This window comes from Chionomys nivalis, chromosome 11 (genome assembly GCF_950005125.1).
Source record: "Chionomys nivalis chromosome 11, mChiNiv1.1, whole genome shotgun sequence".
NCBI classification, from domain to species: domain Eukaryota; kingdom Metazoa; phylum Chordata; class Mammalia; order Rodentia; family Cricetidae; genus Chionomys; species Chionomys nivalis.
In genome coordinates this window covers 20,509,896-20,526,404 of record NC_080096.1, presented here as the reverse complement: position 1 = coordinate 20,526,404, position 16,509 = coordinate 20,509,896, and the positions used below count along the sequence as shown (strand labels likewise).

The 16,509-nt window shown below is 47.2% G+C and overlaps 1 protein-coding gene across 20 annotated transcripts in view; it reads right to left on the bottom strand.

Annotated features, from left to right (window-relative positions):
• Positions 1–16,509, bottom strand: part of Epb41 (erythrocyte membrane protein band 4.1) — a 151,742-nt gene that overhangs the window by 119,953 nt on the left and 15,280 nt on the right. For 19 of the 20 annotated variants that reach the window (XM_057785596.1, XM_057785597.1, XM_057785592.1 and 16 more), the window contains exon 1: positions 3,894–4,080. The exons of the other annotated variant lie outside the window; for it this stretch is intronic. The gene's annotated coding sequence lies outside the window, so the exon portion shown is untranslated. Of the gene's footprint in view, positions 1–3,893; positions 4,081–16,509 lie in introns of those variants that run through there. 20 annotated transcript variants of the gene reach the window in all.

The following is a 16,509-nucleotide window of genomic DNA, read 5'->3' as shown; positions in this document are numbered from 1 at the left end:
TTCTCACCACGCACTCATTAAACAGCAGCAGAGGAAGCCAAAGTGCTAATCCAACTCCGTGTGCTCTCCAGAGTATTGGTTACACTGCGTTTACCTGGCACACCATGAACTCGCTTAGGAAAAGAGCACACGGTGTAGGCGACGCATCAAGAACTGTAACTGACAACAAAAAGCTACACATAGATTTGGTGTCCGGCCTTACCGCTAGTTGAAAGCTACCACGAATGCAGCAACTACCGTCTAGTAATTCTGGGTTCTTTTAAAAATAATGCCTGAGCCAGGCGATGGTGGCACATGCCTTTAATCCCAGCACTTGGGAGGCAGAGGCATAGGCAGGCAGATCTCTGTGAGTTCGAGACCAGCCTGGTCTACAAGAGCTAGTTCCAGGACAGGCTCCAAAATCACAGAGAAACCCTGTCTCGAAAAACCAAAAAAAAAAAAAAAAAAAAAAAGCCTGTAATTGATCAATACAGGGGAAATCCTTGTAAAAATTTCATCTTTGCAGATTTTATTCAGAGAAAAAAGTGAAGTTTTTCATAGAAAAGAGTAATTGAAATTATTATTGCTTAGTTCACAAACAAAATAAGGTAAGTGATGTTGTGTCCAAGCAACTGGAGGAAAAACAAATCCTTGAGAGGTAGCGATGAATCCACTTCTGAATATGCATTTGACTAATCGCCAACCCAGTAACTCTTGGAAAAATATGCTGGCAGCACCACAGTGGGCACCAGCCCGCTTCTTAGATAACAAGGAAACAGACTGTGGTCTAAACATATGCTACTCTTGACTTCAGAACCAAATTCAGGTCCTGATGGCCACTGATATTCCAGAGCTATGCAATCAGGTCATGATCACCAATTTTGTATATTCAAAGAGTAATGGAAACTCTACCTATCCCACCAAAATCTACAGGCAGAAGAATATCACAATCTAATGGCAAGCACATTAAAAGCACCTGCAGAATTCAAGAATCTCATGGCTTTTAGACAGGGTCCCTCCCAAACAATTTAACTCTGAAGCTTTCTTAGGAACAGGAGGAAGGCAAAACAAATAGCATCTTAAGTATGCACTTAAGAGTATGAATTTGTGCTGGGCGGTGGTGGCGCACGCCTTTAATCCCAGCACTCGGGAGGCAGAGGCAGGCGGATCTCTGGGAGTTCGAGGCCAGCCTGGTCTACAAGAGCTAGTTCTGGGACAGGCACCAAAGCTACAGAGAAACTCTGTCTCAAAAAACAACAACAACAAAAAGAGTATGAATTTGTTTGAAATAAAGACCATAAACACTCGCACTAGAGAGATGGCTCAGTGGTTAAGAGCACTTGTTGCTCCTGCAGAGGACATGAGTTCAAGACCCAGGACCTACATGATAACTAACAACCATTTGAAACTCTAGTTCCAGGGGATCCGACACCCCCTCTTCTGACCTCCAAAAACACCAGGCATACACAGGTACACCAGGCAAAATATCCACAAACATAAAATAATTTTGAATACTATAAACCTCTCTACCTTTAATCCTATTAAAGGAGCTGCGGCCAAGGATCAGCAATTAAGGCCACTATGGGCAACATACTGAGTTTGAGATCAGCCTAAACTATGTAATCATACCCTGTTTCAAGACAGCTATACACACTGAGCAACCACGAACTAAGGGATGAGATGATGGAAAGCTGGATATGTAATTTTCAATTTTGTTAGAGTTGAGCTAGGTGTGATGACACACACATTTTAATAATCCCAGCACTGGGAAGCTGAGGCAGAAGGATCTTGAATTTGAGGCTAGACTGAGTTACATAGCAAGACTGCTGGAAGGAAGGAAGGAAGGAAGGAAGGAAGGAAGGAAGGAAGGAAGGAAGGAAGGAAGGAAGGAAGGAAGGAAGGAAAGAAGGAAGTTAGAGAGGTAGCTCAGCAGTTAAGAGCTCTGGCTACTCTTGAAAAGGACCTGGGTTCAACTTCCTGCCCCCGAGTGGTGGTTCACAACTGTAACTCCAGTTCCAAGGGATCTGATGCCTTCTTCTAGCCTTCACAAGCAACAGGCATGTCTTGCATTTACGTACATGCAGCCAAAACACCCATACACATACATTAAATTAAAAAAAAAAGTAGAAGTTGGAAATTTAGCTTACTAGCAGAGAGCTTGCCTAGGTCCTCAGCTCTGAAAAAAAAATTTAAAAGACCAATGAAAAATTTAAACTCAAGCTGAACACAAAAATGTACCTATTTGATATAAAAACACTGGTATAATGCTGAAAGAATTTTAGTGAGGTCTAAAGATTTTAAGTATTTATTTCTAAACCTGCACTTATACAGTGGGGGATATGACTTCATTAGCAGAAAAATCAGGTTACTATGCTGAGCCTGGGGGCAACATTGGTTTTACTTTTTAAAATGGCAAAGACATGCAGTACTTCCATCCCAAGGCATCTGAACAATAGCTATCTTAGTCATAAGGAAAGTGGCCAGCTACAGTGTCAAATGCCTTTAATTCCAGCACTCAGGAGGAAGAGGCAGGTGATCTCTCTAAGTTGGAGGCCAGCGTGGTCTACAGAGCGAGTTTCAGGACTGCCAGAGCTACACAGAGAAACCCCATCTCAAAAAACAAAAAGGGAGAGAAGAAAAAGGTTAGGAAAGCGAAGAGTAGAAACTTCTTCAAAAAAGAGCAAAATTAAGATGAGAAGAATTACATAAAGGGTGTGGTGTCTATCCGCTTCACTAAAAGGGTCAAACCAACTGCAATCTTTCTACCAGAATAAGAACAGTGAGAACAGTCATGAGCAACCGCATGGAGTACAGTGGGTCCCCAAGAGAGCACAGACCCGCTGTAATAGCCCTCAGGACACAAACGGAACCATTTCTTGCAATTTTCCCTAAAAACAGAAGGAACAAAATAGTAGCTGTGAAATCACCCGGACTACTAAAATTAAAAGAAAAAAAAACCTCTCAGCATCTCTGAAAAACACAAAAACAAACCAACAAAACAAACAACAAAAAAAACCCTAGTCTCCACAGGCTAGTCATTTATGGTAGGGGACAGTTCAGGGAACAACAGGAAGACAGTCGCTGCCGTGTGACCCCAAAGCAGCCCGCCAGCGATTTGTTCCAGGTAAGACCGCTTCCTGCCTGCAGAGAACGCGCGTCCCCAGGGAGGACGACCCTGTTTGGGCAGAAGCTCCCTCCAGGAGGATCCACCTGGAGATGAAGTCAGAGGCGAGCCCAGCTCCAGGATCGCCACAGGTACAGGCAGCCCAGCAAGCCGGGAACGATTTCCAAGCCGACAGATGCGCGAACTGAAAAAGGAGGTCACGGAGCTGAGAGAATAGCTTTAACCCTTGGCTCGCTGGGACCCCCGAAGATCACGAAGCAAGGCACCGGATCCGGCGGGCTCTGAGATCCGAGGGGATTCTGGAAGGCCTGGGAGCGCTGCGAAGCGCCCCGCGCCCTCGGATGCCGTCCGACTCCTCTGCCCAGCTTCCCCGTCCCCGGCGGCACCAGCACCTTCGCACCGCTGCCCACCTGGTTTCCTGCCGGGGCTCCCGCCCACCGCGCGGTGACTGACAGGCCGGCACGGGCCGGGGACCCCTCCGCGGGAAGACACCCCAGGCTGAACTTTGAGACGCGAGGCCCGGTGCTCTCCCCCCTCCCCGCGCTCTCCACAGCAGCGCCCGGGCCGCCGCCGCCCCCCTCCTACCGGCTCCCCAGGCCGCGTCCCTGCCTCTAGCCCCCCGGCTCCCCGTGTGAGCCCGCACCCCGGCTCCCGGGCCTGCAGGGGGGGGCTGGAGACAAAGGCTGCGGCGGCTCCGCGGCCGCCCGGACCGTCCCCTCGGGGCCAGCGCCGCGCCCCCCACCGGCTCGCCTCGCGCCTCGCGCTCCCTCGCGCGCGCGCCTCGCCTCACCAGTGGCTCCCGGCCGCGCCAGCAGCAGCTTCAGCCCGACGAACAATGGCAGGAGGCGGCGGCGGCGTCCGAGGCTCCGGTCCTCTGCGGCTCGTCGGCTGCAGGCGGGCTGACTAAACCCGCCGGCCGAGGAAGGGAGCGAGCGAGCGAGGGAGGGAGAGAGCGAGCAGGCAGCCCCGGCGCGCGCCCTCCCGCCTTTCCTCGGCGAGCAGAGGCCGGCGCGGCCCGCGGCCCGCCCGCGCCCCTCCCCCCCGGCTCGCCACAACATTGTAGTAAATTCTTATTGGGCCGCGCGGGAGGGAAGGAGGGGGCCGGGCCCGCGGCCCGCCAGCGCATTGGCTGAGGCCCTGTTCGGGCTCCCGCGTCTTACCTCCCCCTCCCCTAGAGCGGTAAGGAGAGGGGAGGGGGGGGGGAGAGGAAAAAAGAGAAGGGGGGGTAGCAAGGGTCTGGCGGCTGTGCGCACGCGCAAATCGAACCCGGTCTGGCGCTGGAGACCCCGGGTTCTGGGCTCCAGAAGAACCCGTGTGGAGAATGGGGCAACTAGTGACCAGAACGCTGGTGAGACCTTTCCACCCCATGGAGGGCCAGGGAAGAAGCTGAGATCTGGGGGCCTCAGGGAAAGCAGAATTCACATAGATGCTGCTCAGTTGACCAGGCTACCCCAAAAGAACGCCCCACCCTCAAGCCTTTAGTAACCTCAGGTAAGTCACTCCCCTTCTTTGAGCCTCAGTTTACCTATCTACTACCATGACCCTATGTCTCTAGGCTCTCTTCCAACCCTGACATTCAGTAAGACTTCACCTCTCCTGGCAGCTATGCAAGACCTAAAAGTGCTGAGGCCACGCCAAGAGCTCACCTGTCTTCTGTCTTCACTGAAGAGTCTCCTATTTCTGCCTGGCATTCACAAAATTATTTTCAAAATCTAGCTTCCACGGTCTGGCCTCCAGATGAATTCAGGGTTGCTCTGAGAAGTGCACACGAGTATATTTCTCTCTAGAAGTTTCAGAGGCTGCCTGACCCTTCTACTTCCCGCCACGCTGATGTCTGAAAAGGGCTGCCTCCCCACAGGCAGAAAGAGGGTTCTGTTGCTGGCACATACTTAGAAGATAAGACAGGTCCTGCTATTTCATTTCGGAGATGAGGAAACCAAAGCAGAAAGGCTTAGCCCTGCGGAGATCAGAAGCCAGGCAATGTGACCCGAGAGCCTGCACACGCCAGCTAGACTGCCTACTGCTGGAGAATCAAAGCCGTTCACAATCTCAGCTCAGCCTCTGGGATCAGACTGCTCAGGTTCAGTGCTCAGGCTCAGCCCTCCCTAATTGTCTCACCTTCTTTGTGCCTGGTTTCTGAACCCATAAAAATAGAATAAAGGCTGGGAGTGGCGGTACATGCCTGTCACCCTAGCACGTGGGAAATGACAGCAGGAGTAACACAAATCCAAGGCTAGCCTCCATGCACAGTAAGTTTGAGGCCAGCCTAAGCTACACGAGACTCTGTCTCATAAAAGAGGAGGAATGACAACAATCCCACCGCATAGAGTTACTGTAACAATTAATTAATTGATTAACTGATTAAACTATGTACAGGGCGCAAACAGTGCTTAGGACATAGTAAGATCTCAGTTAAGTGTTAATTATACTACTACTTAGAGATGAAAATACCAACTAAGAAGCACATGGCAGGCAGATAAACACTCAACTGCGGTCAAGTCTGAGCTCATTTCTACAGTATAAGTCATAAAACCCTTGAGAACCACCTGACTATCTAAAATAACCCATTCACACAGCCTTCCTCTGTTTTTGATTTCAGTTTTGGTTTGGTTTTTTTTTGTTTTTGTTTTTGTTTTTTTGAGACAGGGTTTCTCTATGTAACCCTGGCTGTCCTGGAACTTACTGTGTGAGACCAGGATGACCTCGAACTCAGAGATCCACCTGTCTCTGTCTCCTGGGCACTGGGATTAAAGATGTGCGCAGGCCACTATTGCCTGGCTTCCTTCTCTGTTTTAATCACGGCACTTTTCATAGCCTTTACCCCTGCAGCCTTATCTACTGAAGACTGGTGGAATCTCTCAAACTGGATCCAGAAGACTAAGCTGGAGAGGACGTGGACTTTGTCCTTCTTGTTTATTGCACAGAGTAGTGCAGGCATATTAAATATTTATTGAACCAGTGAATGGACTGTCCTCGTTTTATTAATAAAGAACCCAAACATTTAAGTGGTCTGGGCCAAGGAGCACCCATTTTTACATACCTTGGTTCCCTGCTTGGAGCCCTCCAGGTTTAGCTGTGCTTTTGATTGGAAAGTTCCAGGGCTCCCACCTCTGAGCCTCAAAGGCTTCCTCTACCTCCCAGACAGGAAAATCTGGTACCATGAAGGATAGATACTGAAAATCCACCACCAGACAGATCGTTTCCTCTCCTACCACATTATCCAGGAAATTCACACCTGCGGCGCTAAAGGCTCTGTACGCTAGCCAATGGCGCATCACATGTCAGGATGCTTGCAGTATTCATAGTGTTTAGTAATCATCACCCTGAAAAGACGTACAGGTCTTAGGCTACAGAAGCAAGGCAGATGTAAATCACTCCTTGAGTGTTGTGTAACCCCACACCAAAATCTGTTGGTCTAACTTTTAAAATCTCTAAGTCAACTGGGTGGTGGTGCATGTCTTTAATCCCAGCACTTGGGAGGCAGAGACAGGCAGATCTCTGTGAGTTCAAGGCCAGCCTGGTCTACAGAGGGAATTCCAGGACAGGGCCACACAGAGAAACCCTATCTCAAAAAAAAAAAAAGAAAGAAAGAAAGAAAAAGAAAAAGAAAAGAAGGAAAGAAAGAAATCTCTAAACCATGAATTCCAAAGAATTCCAACAGTGGCTTTTCGTTCTTAGCCTGGAGATGAAAGTGTCTGTGACGTGCATCTGCACATAAGAGATTTTCTTGTTATTATACTCCATCGCCTGTTATGTGTCTGATCTCTGAGTATGGCTGAGCTCAACCAATAATGAGGACTAGGGATATAAATAGCATCCACTCAGAAGACAAAGAAACTAGCCTTACTCCTGGGCCCATCTGCTGAACCAGAAATCCAGTCCCAGCTCACCCTACAGAAGCTCCCACTGGGTACTAAGGGTAAAGGTCCCAAGCACCATCTCTTTGGCTAATTTCCTAGGCAGAAACACTTCTGGCTCCATGCTCACATCTGGGCGGTGGCTGTGCCATGCTCCAAGGCCCAGGATAGGGTCCCTCAGGACCATCTCCATCCCGTCTGCCAGCTGAGCCCCAGCACTACCTCCATTACAGCCCTGCTCCTTTCTAGGGAATATAGACCCCACTAGCTGTTGGTTAGCCCCAGGAGCGGTTCGAGAGCTCTGAGATTAAAAAAAAAAAAAAAAAAAACCAGCGTGAAAGGATCTTAATCCTTCCCCATTGCAAACTGAGCGCCAGCAAACACATACACCAGCTGCATGAAACAGGATGAAATGAGATAGTGAAATTAGGTGATGGCCAGTGGGGAGAGTCAGGGAGGGAAGATGTGACCTGGAAGAGATGAGATTGGAAGGAAGAGGGAGGGGGGACAGTTGGAGTCTGACCCATGCTCAAATCTGGGACGGGGGCGGATTAGGGACACAGCTGGTCTGAAGCCCTGGCAATAGGGCTCATGGAGAATGTTCATCTGTTGTGGCGGGCTTTGAAAAGCTGGGTACGTCGGCAAAATGTTCTGAACAGTCATTACGGAGTAAAAACCAGCCCAAGCACTAAAGGCACAGAGAGAGCAGAACGCACCTCCCATATTCTCATTGCCATCAAACTTCCACCATTTATTAAGTTATTTTATTTGAAACTAAGGGCTCGCATATGCTAGGCCACCGTCCTGCTAGGCAACCGTCCTGCCACTGAGATACTGTTTCACTCTATAGTCCAGGTTGGCCTATCACTTGAAGCAATTCTCCTGCCTCAGCCTCCTGGGTAACTAGCAGCCCAAACCTGGCTTTTTAGGCCTTTTAAACACAAACAATCAAACTACACTGGGATGGAGGAAATTAATATTATACAAAAGGAATGTCTTTCTAAGGGAATATTTTTCTTAGGAATGCTTGGATTTTAGAAAGTACAGTTAAGAATAAGTGTGGATCAATAAAAATATAAATCACCATAAGTCACCAATTAGAAATATAACTACCACAAGGTCCCAATGTAAGACTTTCCCTGTGAATACCTTTCACACATGGGCACACACACACATATTTACACACACACACATTTTCATTTATACATCTTAAATTAAATAATAGGAAACTGCTGACTTTAAGGTTAAAAATTATTAAAAATCACCAATTTCATATGCCTCAGCCGAGTGCATTTTTCTTCTTTGTGTGTGGCACTTATCCATGCTTGTTTGTGCCCGTGAAGGCCAGATGTCTTCTTCTATCTTCCCATCTTTGTGTGGTTTTGTTACGACATAGTCTCTCATTGAACCTGGAGCTCACTGTTTTCGGTAAACTGGCTGACCAGGGAGCCCCTGGGATCCGCTTGTCTCTGCCTTCTACAACCCCCACCTCACCCTCAGCACTGAGACTCCAAACACACACCAGCTCTTACACGGGTGCTGGAGACCAAACTCAGGTACACACACAAATATGGCAAGCACTCCACCCACTGTCAGCCTGAAGTATTTTTGTTTTTGGTGTTTCTGAGACTGGGTCTCTGTAGTGACAGTTTTGTTTGTGATCTAGCAAATGAAGCTTGCCTGAAGATCAGAGTGCAAAGCTAAGCCACTAGTTAGCCTTAGAGGCCAGGCAGTGGTGGCACACACCTTTAATCCCAGCACTCGGGAGACAGAAGCAGATGGGTCTCTGTGAGTTCAAGACCATCTTGTGCTACATGAGACTGAATCTGTCTAAAAGAGAAACAGAGCTCAGGCAAAGGGCTCCCTATGTAGCCCTGACTGATCTAGAACTCACAGAGATCTGCTCTTCCTCCTGAGTGCTTGGCAGCGAAGGTTGATTTTTATTTGTTTGCTTGTTTCCAATGCATTGTTTGGAGCTGACTTTCTACTTCACAATAGATTGCAAACATTCAAATCATCATCTTTTTTTTTTAACAATGCTATAGGTGTTCTGTAATTTACTTAACCCTCTTGTGATAAAGTTAGGTTTGTTTCCCGTTTTCTCCTCTTACAAATGATCCCTGATAACTGTCCCTTTGTGTAAATTATAGCTGTAATTATTTTTTAAGGGTACATTAAACATAGCATGTTACTTCTTTTAATTAAAGCGTACAAGACTGCCTGTTCCCATCTTTTCTGAAACAACACAAAGGAAGCTAGCAGATGCAGTAACTTTCTACAATATCTTGTCTTTTGTGTTCAAAAACACAAAGCCTGTTTTTAACTCTTGGACAGAACGTACTTTTCTAATTAAAACTTCTCTTAAGCAGCTGGAAAGATGGCTCAAGTGGTTAAGAGCATTTATTGTTCTTGCAGATGACCAGCATTTGGTTCCCAGGACCCATGTCAGGTGACTCACAAACCCTGTAACTCAGCTCCAAGAGATCTAATGCCCTCTTCTGACCTATGCAGGAGGTACCTGCATCCATGTGTACACACACACTCACATAATTTTAAAAATGAAATGAATCTGGGGCTAGAGAGATGATTCGGTAGCTAAGAGCACTTGTAGCTCTCACAGAGGTCTTTTTTTTTTTTTTTTTCCGAGACAGGGTTTTCTCTGTGTTTTTGGAGCCTGTCCTGGAACTGGCTCTTGTAGACCAGGCTGGTCTCGAACTCACAGAGATCCGCCTGCCTCTGCCTCCCGAGTGCTGGGATTAAAGGCGTGCGCCACCACCGCCCAGCGTCTCACAGAGGTCTTGGATTCAGTTCCCAGCACCAACATGGCAGCTCAAAAACTCCAGTTCCAGATCTAACACCCTCTTCTGACCACCTCAGATACTAGGCATGCATACATACATGCAGGCAAAACACTTATACACATATAATTTTTTTTCACATATAATTTTTTAAATCTAAGAAATGCAATAAATCTTTATAAAAAAATCTTTAAAAGTTTTCTGTCACTAAGAATGGCAAGACACACCTTTAATCCCAGTCTTTGGGAAGCAGAAGCAGGTGGATCTCTGTGAGTTTGAGGCCAATGTGGTCCATAGAACAAGTTCCAGGACAGCCAGGGCTACACAGAGAAACCCTGTCTAGGAAACACACACACACACACACACCTTAAAACATAATCCAATCCAAACAAATAGTGATTTGGAGGTCAGGGCCCCTCTTGCCTCTGAGTGCTGGAATTATAAGCATATGTAACCACACTCTCAGCTGGACATACTAATTTGATTTTTACAGCCTGAGGAATGATGTGGGAAAATATTAAAAGCCTTAAACCAAAATGTTTCTATAAGAACAGAAAAGTTGGTATGGATAATTCAAAATACTGCAGTTTATTGTACACTGAAGTCTCAAGTCTGAGCCAAGGCATCTTAGGCAGCACTCACCGACATGGCATAGGCACAGTAAATCTGTCAGATGTTCAAAGCCAAGGCTACAGTGAGGTCGGGGTGAAGTCACACACTGTAACATGGGGTCATGGGCAAGTAATGCCAACAATGCTCCAATTCCTGATGCATCTGATTTTGAAACTGATTTTTGGTTGTTAAATGATGGAGGAAGGTCATTGGTTAACTAATAAAGAAACTGCCTTGGCCCATTTGATTGGCCAACCCTTAGGTGGGTGGAGTAGACAGAAGAGAATGCTGGGAGAAAGAAGCCGAGTCAGGAGTCGCCATGATTCTCCCACTCCAGAAAGACGCAGGTTAAGATCTTTCCTGGTAAGCCAGCTCATGGTGCTACACAGAATATTAGAAATGGGTTAGATCAATATGTAAGAACTAGCCAATAAGAGACTGGAACTAATGGGCCAGGCAGTGATTAAAAGAATACAGTTTCCGGGTAATTATTTCCGGGAATAAGCCAACCATGCCGGAGGCTGGGTGCCGGGGACGCAGCCCCGCCGCTCATAGTACAATGTAAATATTGTAATTTTTACTTGATAACTGTTTTGTTATATGTAATTTTGCTGTTAAAGTTAAAGCCTTCTTTTTTTTTGTTTAAACAGAAAAAGGGGAAATGATGGAGGAAGGTCATTGGTTAACTAATAAAGAAACTGCCTTGGCCCATTTATAGGCCAGCCCTTAGGTGGGTGGAGTAAACAGAACAGAATGCTGGGAGAAAGAAGCCGAGTCAGGAGTCGCCATGATTCTCCCATTCCAGACAGACGCAGGTTAAGATCTTCCCTGGTAAGCCAGCTCATGGTGCTACACAGAATATTAGAAATGGGTTAGATCAATATGTAAGAGCTAGCCAATAAAAGGCTGGAACTAATGGGCCAGGCAGTGTTTAAAAGAATACAGTTTCCGGCCGGGCGGTGGTGGCGCACGCCTTTAATCCCAGCACTCGGGAGGCAGAGGCAGGCGGATCTCTGTGAGTTCGAGGCCAGCCTGGTCTATAAGAGCTAGTTCCAGGACAGGCACCAAAGCTACAGAGAAACCCTGTCTCGAAAAACCAAAAAAAAAAAAAAAAAAGAATACAGTTTCCGTGTAATTATTTCGGGGCATAAGCTAGCCATGCGGGCGGCTGGGTGCCGGGGAAGCAGCCCCGCCGCTCCTATTACAACAGTTAAAGGTTCAGACATCTCCTACATTGCCAAATTTTTCATGATACCTATTTAATTACACAATCATAACTGGGATTACAATCCATAGTTTTAGGAGTCCCGCTAAAAGGAGAGGAGGCAACAAGATGGCTTAGCAGATACAGGTGCTTGCTACCAGGTCTCATGACCTTAGCTTGATTCCCAGGAGCCATATGGTAGAAGTAAGCAGCTCCCAGAAATTGTCCTCTGCCCTACACACACATACAACCACACACATAAATAAAGAAACAGAATTTTAAAAGGCTGTGATCTAGGTTCCCCTATTGTTTTTTGTTTGTTTGTTTGTTTTGGGTTTTCGAGACAGGGTTTCTCATAGCTTTTTTGGAGCCAATCCTGGAACTAGCTCTTGTAGACCTGGCTGGCCTTGAACTCACAGAGATCTGCCTGCCTCTGCCTCCCAAGTGCTGGAATTAAAGGCATGTGCCACCACCGGTGGCCCGGCGGTTCCCCTATTGTTTATTTCCCCTTTATTCATATATTTTTACATGCAGGTGTTTATCAAAAAGCCTCAAAGGTCTTGTTCAAGGCCCCTGTCTCTGCTGTACCGTTGATGCTGGGCCCTCACTGAGACTCTCCCTGGACATCCTGCTGCTGCCCTGTGTCATGGAGATTCTGTAGGCCTGGGTTCACAGGACTGACCCCCCTAACCTCCCCACCCCCATGTTCCAGTTGATCACAGATGGGGTGGTTGTTGTGGGACCAATGTATAACCCTGGTTCTGGGACTGGGCAGTTAATTGCAGGGTTGGTCAGTCCGCCAGCTCTCCAGCATCTTCACCACCAAGAAGGGCTCTCCAGCATTGCCCTGGCCAGTTCACCCCTTGCAGTGATGAGCATGGGGCAGGGCCAGTTCTCTGGCTTTCATGCCCTCAGGATCAGCTCTCCCAGGCCTTCAAGGGCAGCTCTACTGTGCTGCCCAGGCATCGTGGAGGGCTTGCTCTCCCGACTGTGGCAGCCAATGTGGGGAAGGAACAGTTCCCTTGTCCTTATGACCTCAGGGCCAGCTCTCCCATCTGCCTCAGGCATTGAAGTGGGGGTACCCCCCCCCCATGCCACCACGAGACAGATGAGTAATGGGGCCAGCTCTCCCATGCTCACAACCTCAGGGCTGGCTCACCTACTGTTAATTAGGCCTTTAGAGACTACCAAGCCCAAGCTGCTAACTTTTGAGCATTTTGAGAAACGATCTTGAAGACTACAGCACACTTGGCCCAAGGTCACACAGCACAATGATGACGGAGTCCAAGCTTGAACCCACCTTTTCCAACCCTTACTACAGGTCTCTGCTCGTAGCTTTTTAAAAAGTCTAGCTATATTTACTCTACAAAGCTGGAGACCAAATTAAATTCTGCAGCCATCCAGGCACAGTGTTATCTGCATGTAATTCTGCCACGGGGGAGGCTGAGGCAGGAAGATAATGAGTTTGAGGCCAGCTGAGCTATAGAGTGAGCACTGTCTCAAAACATTTATAAGTAAAAATAATACAGCCAGAAAACTGAGGGATAGCTGAGCTGAAAGAGACCTTTAAGGTAATTTATTTTTAAGCAAGAACTGGTAGTGCAGGTCCATAATCATAGCTACTCAGGTAACTAAGGCAGAAGGATCAAAATTTCAAAATCTTCCTGGGCAACTTAATGAAACCCTTTCTCAAGATCAAAAGCAGCACGAGGGCAATAACTTAGTGATAAAGTGCTTACACAACATGCACAGGCCGCTGGTTCAACTAACACTACTAAAAATAATACTAATAATATTTTACCACTGAAAAGAAATAACAATTGGGGATGAGATGTAGCTTAGTGGCAGGATGTTTGCCGAGCATGCACAAGGGCTTGGTCCCCCAATGCCACACATAAACAATAGCAAACGATCGTAGTGGCACACGCCTGCAAAGGGTTGTAAATCTGAGGGCACAAAGTGAGTTCAAGGCCAGCCTGTGCCATATAGACTGTGCCTCAACTCCTCTACATCCCCCAAACCTAAAGATAAAAACTACATTTATCAGGGATTTATAATGTATTAGACACATACTGAAAGTTATGTGTATGTTATTGCATTTAGCTACTAGCGACCCTTCGAAGAATTATTAGTGTCAATTACATGTGAAGACACTACAGCTTAGAATTTATGCCACCGTCCTCAAATTGCCCTCAAGAAAGCCTTTAAGCCAGGTGGTGGTGGCACCTGCCTTTAATCCCAGCACTGGAGAGGCAAAGGCAGGTGGATCTCTGTGAGTTCAAGGTCTACAGAGTGAGTTCCAGGACAGCCAGGGCTACACAAAAGAAACCCTGTCTCGCAAAGAAAAACAAAAGAAAGCAGTGACGTGGATGGGAAATGCCGACATCTAACCAAGCCCCTAGAGAAAAACTGTTCCTGTGCTTCTGATCGCAGCTCTGAGACACCTGAAAAAGGAACCAGGAGGGTCTGACCTCCCGTGACCCTCCCCAATCCTCTTCCCCCAAAGCCATAAAGAGCCCAGTGACCCTGATCCAGCAAAGCCTCCAGCTCCCTCAGGCTTAACTCACTGTATATCTCTCCCAAGAGCAGGAAACTCCCTTGTCCTAAGAGGTTTGCTGGGGGACAGAGAGAGGGTCACGTGACACCTGCTCACAGAGGCCCTTCTAAAACTTGTAAAGTCGGCCTGGCCCAGCCCTCAACTGAGCCAAGAACAAGAGAGAAAGAAGATAAAGGGAGCAGGGGGATTGACTGGGTATCCAGAAAGGGCTGTTAGACCTGCTCGAAGAGCTTCCAGCGCTGAGGTGCAGGACGGTCCCTGAGCCACCGAGAGAGCATTCAGCTAACTTCAGTTTCTAAGCTATGGTGTGACTGGGGGTGTGTCGGAGAGGGAGACGGAAGCCATAAGAGAGCCTAGAAAGGCCTACAACCTCAACCTGCTAGAATTTGACTGTGTGACTCTGGGTAAGTCACTTCTGAAGTATTGGCCATCACCACACAGTGGCGACAGAACTCAAAAGACAACAGGCACCACTTCTTCCCAAGTTCACCTCTACTCATCTTCAGAGCTGGAGAGCAAGCTCGATTCTAGAGCCATGAAGCCAAGAAATACCTGAGCTGGAAGAAGCTTAGAGACGAGGCCGCCGAGATGGCGGCTCTGCAGGTAAAGATGCTACAGACAAACTTGACATCCTGAGTTGGATCCCCAGAACCTCCATCGGGGAAGTGGAGAATCAACTCCCACAAAATTTCCTCTGACCTCCCCAGCAGCAAGCACAAGTAATAAAGAAATAGATAAATGTTTAGCAGGGGGAAAAAAGCCTTAAAGATAATTTATTATTAAAAGCAGTAAGAATGGGGCTGGAAATGTCACTTAGTGGCAGAGCACTGGTCAGGGACATCACGGCCCTGGGTTCAATCCTCAACACCAAGCCCCAAAGAGGAGGGGGAACAGGCATAAACCAGATGGTTAAAACAACTGGATGGATTTTCTCACATTTTAGGAAGCTAAAAGTTCAAGATCAGGATGCCAGCGTAGGTGAAGGCCCTCTTTCTAGCTTGCAGTCACTCTCTTCCTGTGTCCTCACATGGCAGAGTGACTTTTCTGACATTTGTTCTCATGAGGGACCTTCATGGTCTTCAAACTACCATCCAAGAGCTACATCTGCAAGCACCATCCCTAAGAATTCTGTGGACACAAATACTCAGTCGGTACCACCTCCTCCGATCTCTGGCTCCCTCACCAGTCAGATGAAGGGGGTTTGCTTACCAGGCTGTCTCACAGGGTGGCCAGAAGGATCAGATGGGGTGTACAGGAGTTCTGCAGATTACAACACACACTACCCTGCACTACACCTGATATTTTTTTTGAGGCAAGGTCTTGCTAGCCCCAAACCCTGATCTGCCTACTTCTTCCACCTCCCAAGGCATATACTATCACTTTGCCCTAAGTAAGACTTTTTTTTTTTTTTTTTTTTTTTTGGATTTTTCGAGACAGGGTTTCTCCGTAGCTTTTGGTTCCTGTCCTGGAACTAGCTCTTGTAGACCAGGCTGGCCTCGAACTCACAGAGATCCGCCTGCCTCTGCCTCCCGAGTGCTGGGATTAAAGGCGTGCACCACCACCGCCTGGCTAAGTAAGACTTTTTTAAAAGAAAAAAAAAATTTTAAGGGGACTGGAAAGATGGCTTACCAGTTAAAAACATTTGCTGCTCTTATTGAGGACCTGGCTCAGTTCCCAGTACCCACAGGGTAGCTCACAACCATCTGTAACTCCGGTTCTAAGGACCCAACACCTTCTTCTGGACTCTGTTGACACCAAGCACATACATGGTACACATACATGCATACAGGCAAAACGCTCATATAAATAAAAACAATCTTTAAAATATATTTATGTGTAGCCGGGTGATGGTGGCGCACGCCTTTAATCCCAGCACTCGGGAGGCAGAGGCAGGCGGATCTCTGTGAGTTCGAGACCAGCCTGGTCTACAGAGCTAGTTCCAGGACAGGCTCCAAAGCCACAGAGAAACCCTGTCTCGAAAAACCAAAAAAAAAAAAAAAAAAAAAAAATATATATATATATATATATATATTTATGTGTGTGTATGTATGTATGCTCCTATGAGTTTATGTACATCACATGCACATGGAAGCCTACAGAGGTCAGAAGAGAAGTCAGCTCCCCTGGAACTGGTGTTATAGGCAGCTTTGGGGTAACTGATGTGGATGCTAGAAACTAAACCCTGGTCCTCTACAAGAACAGTAAGGAAGCAATCTCAAACAATGAACCATCTCTCCAGCCCCAAGACTTTTATTTTGGGATTTTTTTGGGGGGAGGGGCGTCAGTTTTCAAAACAAGGTGTCAATATATACCTTTGTCTGGCCTGGAACTTGCTATGTAGATCAGACTGGCCTCAAACTTGTAGCGATCCACCTGCC